The sequence below is a fragment of the Fulmarus glacialis genome, unplaced genomic scaffold (genome assembly GCF_000690835.1).
Source record: "Fulmarus glacialis isolate BGI_N327 unplaced genomic scaffold, ASM69083v1 scaffold11916, whole genome shotgun sequence".
Classification (NCBI taxonomy): Eukaryota; Metazoa; Chordata; class Aves; order Procellariiformes; family Procellariidae; genus Fulmarus; species Fulmarus glacialis.
In genome coordinates, this window is record NW_009216298.1 from 45,645 (window position 1) to 53,803 (window position 8,159).

Below are 8,159 nucleotides of genomic sequence, written 5' to 3' on the forward strand. Positions count from 1 at the left end.
CCTCAGTGACATGCTCATTCTGGTACCTTCTACCCAAATGAAAATCTTTAACATAGCATCAACAGAAACTATGGCTCTTAGTGTATTTTGAACACAGTTACAAACTTTGACCAGTAAATAACTGACAGTTTTCTTTCATGATGTCCCAAGAAGGGGACATCGTAATTTAAACCTATAAACCTCGCTGCTATCTGCTTGCTGATCCCATTTGTGCAAGGGAGTCCATCCGCTGTATTGTATGTACTGTATTTCTACTCCCATAAAAAGCTTTATTTCCTATGTTCTTTAAGGAGGGCTGATGCCAAAGATCGGTGTGAAATTTTGCTTTAAGGTAAAAAGAGTAAGAAGGGAAACAACTGTATAAGAAATAACTATAGCAATATCTAATCCCAATTTTATTCTACAACATTATCAGCCTAAACAAGCTGGCCAGTTCTGTCCTTGGCAGAGACCAGTGTTTCTGACCTATGAAACATAGAAATCATTATTGTTAGGCAAAGAATGAGAGGATTTTTTTTCACCACATTCTTCAAAAAAATGTTTTGAAGTCATTCCCAGTGCTATTGCTTCCTATGACAAATGCCAGAAGATCAGCAATATCATCGAAAATATAGGATTAAAAATGTTGTAATAGACAAAATTGCACCTTCAACTGTTATACTGATTGTCTTAGAAAAAGATTTGGCTTTGTAATAACCAGCAATAAATACCACCATCAGAAACTGTCACTGAGAGAAGTGCTTTAGAATCCCTAAGGTACAATGTCCAAGTAGTGGTCTAAGCCAGAAACACAGAAGGCACAGCTGTAGTAACCATAAACCATGAGGACTGTATAAATGAGGCTGACACTAAAGTCAAAAGCTCCCAAAGAGAGAGTTCAAAAAGGTCATTAGTTCACTTCCTTTTGAGATCGAAGAAAAGTATTCACTCTGACTTGCAACTCCTTCTCTTCATCTCTTATCCTTTGGATTATTTACCAGCTCCCTTGGATCCACAAACAAGGGAACCTGGGCAGGTCTACTACCATAGGCTCCATCTACTACTACTCCATCATTGAAACCCTCACTGAAACCTCAATCCCTTGTTATGCATACAGCAAGTTTTCCACAGAGAACAAGAGACTTTCTCCACAGATTCCGTAACAGAAAGAGCCTCTTGACCAATCGCCTCATAGTGTTCTGCAGTACCTCTAGTCTGTGTGCCCGTATGCCACCTCATGATGGTACCCCTTTGAAGGTTTACAAGAAAAGGACCAAAATTTGAAAAACTGAAATAAACATCTCTCTTTCCCCATGAGAACAACTATACTGTCACTAATCTCACCTGTACCAGCTTTTGTAAAACAATGAACATGAAAATAGCCCCACAAGTAGCCAACCTTTTCATTGGCTGCCTTGAAAAAGAGTTTTTAAATAATTATACTATGATATCATGGCATATCTGACATACACAGATGAAAATTTTATCTGGACTGAAAGCTTAGACTCCTTTATTTATTTCCACTACAAATTCAGTAATTATCAGCTTTCTGCCAAGCCATCTTTGGAATGTTCCTAAACCAACATTACTTTCCTACATGCTATCATCACCATCAAAACTGTAAACTAAAAACTGCAGTATGTAGAAAAAACATGAGTCCACCTATTTCCATAAAATAAAAAACTGTACCAAACTGTTTAAAGATGTGATATACAGTCAGACCCTTAAATAAGACATTTGTTCTGAGCAGAACACTTGGTATGTTCATCTCAGTCCTCTAAAGGGGGTTTTTAATCAATAGAAACACTCCTGTGAAAAGAGCCACCCAAATACAATGTTAGGAATTACTTGAAAGAAAATGCCATTACTGATCCTAAGTCCGTAGTTGTCACCATGCGTCTGTGGAACTTTTAGAACATCATTACACAGTTACAGCCTATAACAGAAAAAAGATCCTCCTTTGGAAAAAAAAAAATTCTTCCTAGAAAAATATTCTCAGAACCACCCATCCTAGTGTTCAAACAGCCCTCTAGCCTTGCTGAGCTTATCGGTAGAAGCAAATGCTGTGCAATACCAAATACACTTAATGGATCAAGAGTGTGCCTAAGCATGAAATGGAAAACTTGCCAAGACATCGCTAAAGTAAATAATCCCTACAACAGACTTGTTTAATGTCTTTGTATTCTATACCAGCAATTCCAGGGCCGTAATATATTTCAAGTGCTTTCATGGTAACTTTGCAAGTGAAACTGAGCCACCAGTATGCCTCAGATTGAATGGCATAGAAAGTCTGTAAAGAACAAAAATTATCCAGATAAACATTTCTAATAAAACAATCGTTCTGTAATCTCTTAGTCCTGATCCTTAAGGGAGACTCACAGAAATGTCTTCAGGAGATGAGAATAAGGACTCAAATTTGTAATGCTACTGTAATTTTTAAAAAGTAATTCTACTGAAAATGTGCAGTGGTTTTATTGTACAGTATAATCTTCCTTAACTTCTATATGCTTTAGAGGCTATAACCTACCTGTCTTAGTGTCTCCTCCTAAGTAGTATCTTGTCTTTCTCTGCCTTTATTTCCTCTCCTGAAATCTCCTCTCCTTCATAGTTTCCATTGTTCTTACAAAGATAGCACAATTGATACTTACGTAGTTCTCACCTTGTATTTAGCTTCAAAAGCTGTTGCATTTGTTTCAGACCGATCACCCACTTTATTTTCTATCAACATGCCCATTATTATTCTTCTTGCTGCTTCTTCATATTCTTCTTCAGTGTGTTTTAAGGGAGGGATCTTAATCAGAGTTCAGACATCTTTTTCAAAATTATATATTCACTATTGGCAAATTTATTTGGGTCCACTACATTATCTTGGCATTTTGGCACCACAAACTGTTCCATCCCCCATCCCACTTTGTTTTCATTTGTGAATTTGAAGCATGAGAGCCTGAGGGTTGAGCTCAGTAACTGAAACATTGTCTCTTTCTCTAGAGGTTCAGTTATGTGATTATTGTGACAGGTTTGAAGTGCTCATGTTCTTTCTCTTTGAATTTTCACTAGGTTAACTGTTTGTGAGCCATGCCATGCTCTAGATAATGCATCCCTAGACATTCTCTAACATACACAGAAATAATGTCTCAGTTCTTTGTGTAGCTGGTATTTCTCCTGACTAGGTTTGCCCAAATTCCACTTGTAAGGACCCTTGTGTTACTGCATACCTACTGGGACACTCACATGGACCAACCCTTCTTTCCTCTTCATTTGTTTCCTACAGCTATCCTTATACTTGTTTGTTCATGATAGACACCTTCTGCTGTAGTCCAGTTTTATGGTTATACGGGAAGGTATCCAAAACTTACCAGATGTTACAAGACATCAAGTTAGTAGTTTCTCCACCTTTACTTCTCTGCAGAAGTATTCTTCTACTGAGACACCAACATCTGATAAGTATAGCTATATTTTTTTCTATAGTACTGAAAGTAAGTTCAAGCTGAACTGATTGTGATAAATTGGTGCCCTCCATATCATTACACACTGAAATAGTATTGAACCTCAAAAATGTGTCAAACTTCTTTTCTCCAACCAGCTTTTGATACTCCTGTTCTGCCATCTATTTTAAATGTGAAACCTCTTTGCTTTTAGCTCTTTGTTACTGCTGAAACTATAGTCAATTGAGTTGAGGAATTCAATCCGAAGCACTGTGCTGCTCTTCAGACTGTTTTCTTTCTTGCACTCTTTCAATGCAAGTAAACCACATGGTATCTGTCTCCCTCAGGCAGTGCTAGCAAAGGTGGTGGTTGTCTTGAGAGCCCGTATGGGTTGTTTCCATGGCTCTTGGTGAGATCATCTACCTTTTAAGGACATAGATTATTAGCTGTTTTCCCACCCTCTCTTTTTGAATCCAAGGGACAACAAATAATTTTCATCCTTCAATTTCTGTTGACCAAGCTTCCTTTTACTACTGTAAAAACTTGAAAAAAATAATTCTTGCAGGACAGCATTGTCATCTGCTGTCCATTGTTAGAGAGGCACAGCTTTCGGTTCAACTCTAGGTAACGTTTCAGGGATTGAACATATTTTATCCCTGAGTTCAATTGTACTGTTTCTCACCATAAACTCTGTCAGCCTAACAAAAAAACAACCTTGAAATCCTGTGAGACAATTCTGTTTCAGAACATTCTCTTAGTAGCTCTTTGTAATGAGACAGGACATTTTCAAAACAAGGAAACATCTCTTAGTCAACCTGACTATTGCATTTCAGGGCAGCTTAAAATGGAAAAGCCAAGCTTATATGCATGGCTCTGCCAAGATATTTACTTGTCTTAGGCTTAAAGAGTCCAGGATTTGATATCTCTGCACTAGAGAGCAATTTTTGACATTTCATATTTTTTTTGTTTCCAAGGCTAACCAAAGTGTTTTCAAAGGTTTACATGTTTTTTCTCCATGGCTGTTACTCATTTGAAGTTAATTTCTGGTTATTTGTCTTCTGTTGTACCTCCAAATGATAGCTGAATTTATATTCTGAGTTTGTGATGACTTACTCATACTGATTCTGGCATGTTAATATGTGAAAGCATGTTGTATATGATATTTTGTCATGCATTGCTTCCTGAACCACTTCTCTTTTTCAGTAAGCACACTGAAATAAAGTTGAGGCTTTTGTAACTTCTGGATACAGTCCAGGCAGGGTTCAAAAATAAGAGCCTTGGCTCCAAAGTTCTGGTCAAGTTCATGTTGTATAATTAAATACCTTTTTAGAGAAAATTACACATTCACTGTCTACTAGGTAAGATTATTTTTCTCCCAGTTATTATATGGTATTAGTGTGACCTGTTTTTTCTCTTTGCAATTGGAGCTGTGTATCAGTGTTGAATTAGTTTTCCCCTAAATATCCTAAAAACTATTTGTGAAATATTTTGTGGTCCATGGAGATGAAAAGTACTGTGTAAATGTAAGATGATTTGTTAGTATTCCACAGAGAAGTTATTTTATTTTCTAATTATTTTTTATATTTGTTTTGCTGTGATTCTTAGCACTTACATTTGGTGAGAAAGGGGGTTTTTTTACTGGTATGATATATTTATTTCTTTTCTTTCTTTCTTTCTTTCTTTCTTTTTCTTTGCCATTTTATTCCCTCATTTTAGTAATTTGAGAGAGAGAAAGTTCTGTAAGAAGCAAGCTTTTTTCCTTAAAGTCACAAGCTTTGTATTGTAAGGCATCTGTTACATTGGAATGCATTTTGATTTTTCCAGGCATTTGAAATTAATTGGTAGCAAACAGAAGAGAAGTATGTGTACGTACATGAGTGGATAGTGAAAATAGTTCCAGTTTAGATAAACATCTTGATTATTAAATATTGCAGGTTCTAATATGTTAATATTATAATTTTATTTGTGTTCAGTTCTCTAGTTTACTTTAAGAATGTTCCTATTTACTGTTAAAGCCTAATTAATTTCTGTGAAAAGATTTATTATAATTCCACAAAAGGATATCTTATATAGTACATGTAAAAATTCAGTAAAATTTCAGAGTTTCATGATATTAAATATTTGTGATAAGGATTATTTTAGCTAATTGTGTCTGTCATCTACATATCTGATGATCATTGATTCCTGTGTTTATGATAATTATTACCAAACCATCCAGTAACATATCATTAAAACTTGAGTTAGTAAATGAAAAACATGATTTAATTGTGCAGGAAATATTTTATAAGTATCTACGAAAGAGAATAATAATCTTGAAGCAAATGTTTACAATTTTTTTTAAAAAGTCATGATACATACATGAAAGAAAGAGAAGTATTACACAAAAGCACAGAACAATGAAAATATCCTTTAAATGTGTGTGTCCTGATCTCTTAAGTTTCCTAGAGATTCTACTGTTCTTTATAAAATACTGCAATGCAGTGTAATGATTTTTTTTTTTTTTTAATGCTCCTTTGATAATATTCTCCATCTTTTTTTTGTTCAAGACTCTTGGTAAAGAAGGGTAGGATAATCACTGGCATATCTGTAGAGGCATCAATTTTTAAGGTACAGTTTTAATGCCAATCTGAATCCAAATCTTAAGGATGAACTGGGTTAGCCACATGCTTAACTTTTAATTTAATGTTAATTCCCAGTATATATGCCAATAGTTAGATGTAACTTTCCTTTGTACATACTTACTACAATCCAAAATGATCAATAGATGTAGATAAAATATATTAGATTACTGCTGTCTCCAAGTATATTTCTGCTTAGCATTCTTCATACTGCATCATGGACCTGTAGTTGTAGTACAGTGTAAGAATTACTGTAATCCCATCCTTTATACAATACTCCATCAAAAAAGTACCAGTACTTTATCAAGTTAAATGCCAACAATTGCTACTTGTGTTGGACACACAGATGTTGGTAGTATATCCAGGGCTAAATACTTGCAGTAGAGCATACTCATATTGTAGTCAGTGGGATTTTTCTCTTAACTTCAGTGGGTCCAGGAGCTGACAAAGGTGCAAGAGGAAAGGGAAGAATGAAAAGGAAAATAGCAAAGAATAAAGGGAAAAGGTTATGAAGAACCAAACAATAGTAAAATATATCAAATAAAACAAAGTAGACATTCAAAAAGTTAAAGCTATGGGTTGAAAAGGGGATGAGGGCAAAGGTCGGTTAAGAAGAGGTTAGCTGTAGAATTATAAACAAAAAAGAGATGGAAAAAAAAGAGAGACACTAAAATGAGTCAAACAGAAAGTAGGCAAAGTGGGGAGAAATGAAGAGAGAGAAGGAAATTCATCCTGCTGGAGATAGTTTCTCCTGTCACTCACAGATAAGCATTGCCTCTAGAAAGGTCAGTTCAGGCATTGCCAAATGACAGAAGTGATAGGGGAGAACCACATCATCTGATATAGGGCGAGTAAAATAGGGCTGAAGATGTAATTTTTATCATTGTTAGGACACTGTTTACTTTGACAAATCTATGAATTCCCCCTTGAAATGCGTGGGGAATTCTAGTGAATATGACTAACCATTTTTTTTTCCTGCCATTTCTGGAGTCACAAATTTCTCGCAACTAAATGCACGGTATAGCATATTCTCAAATGGCCAGAATCTTGAAACCTTAGAAAGAAATTGATATTGAAATAAGTACTGAATACCAAAAGCGTACTTTAGAAATTAGGTAATGTAGTTTAAAAATGGTTTGTGAAGTCTTAACTTGAAAACTATCCTTCCTAAAACAGATCACATCTTCTATAAAGAAAACACAACATTGTCTTGTTTCAGTGAAGAGGTTGCTCCTGACTTCAGTACTGTGCCTACAATAGAACTCGTTTCAAGTTTTTCTTTCTATGTTTATACTTCCTTTCATCCTGTAATTGAGTGTTAGGAATTTGGGGTCTGCAGCTTTTTATAGAAATTAGTGCTTGGTAGTGCTGACAGTAACAATAGGAAAAAAAACCAAGTGCCAAGTTATGTCTAAAGCTTCAGGATTTCATTTTTGTGGAGGTTAAAGTTGCCATATATTTTTGGTCCAGTAGATGATGTTAATAATTATCTCATGTTGCAGCATTTTCCTTGCATAATTGACAGAATAGGTAGAGAATCCTTTAGACCAGTTTGGTTTGCTCTTTTTGTATTTGTTATTAGTCACATGAGGTAATGTTGAATTCATAGTTAATTTCCTTTTACTTGAACAAAACTGTTTTACAGGATAATTTCAGATTATATTAACAAATAGAAAGGGCATGACAGAAAGAAAAGAAAGCAGCATGATAAACGTTGTGACCTTCTAGTGAGAAACAATATGGCATGCATAAAGGACTGCTGCATTAAATGGAGGAGGGGGGAGAAGGAAGTGGGTAATTATTTGTAGCAGTGCTTTTACTGTTGTTGGAATGAGACAGACTAACAGTGGCAGCAGTCATTTTGCTGAATCAAAGTCCATGTTAGTCGCATTATACACTGCCACAAAAGGTTGTTAAGGCTGGTATTAGCATGTACCACTGAGGACATTGGAAGGACTCGATCTGTCACACTAAATCGCCTTCTTGCCCTCAACCATTGAAGTCTCCAGCTCCTCTGACATGTTCTTTCATTAATGGCCTGGCCTTGACAACTGATCCTAATTGCCTCTGAACCGCACTTCATGTATTATTGGTGTCTGCCTGCCCTGGTTCATGTCAACAAGCCGCAGCATGCACA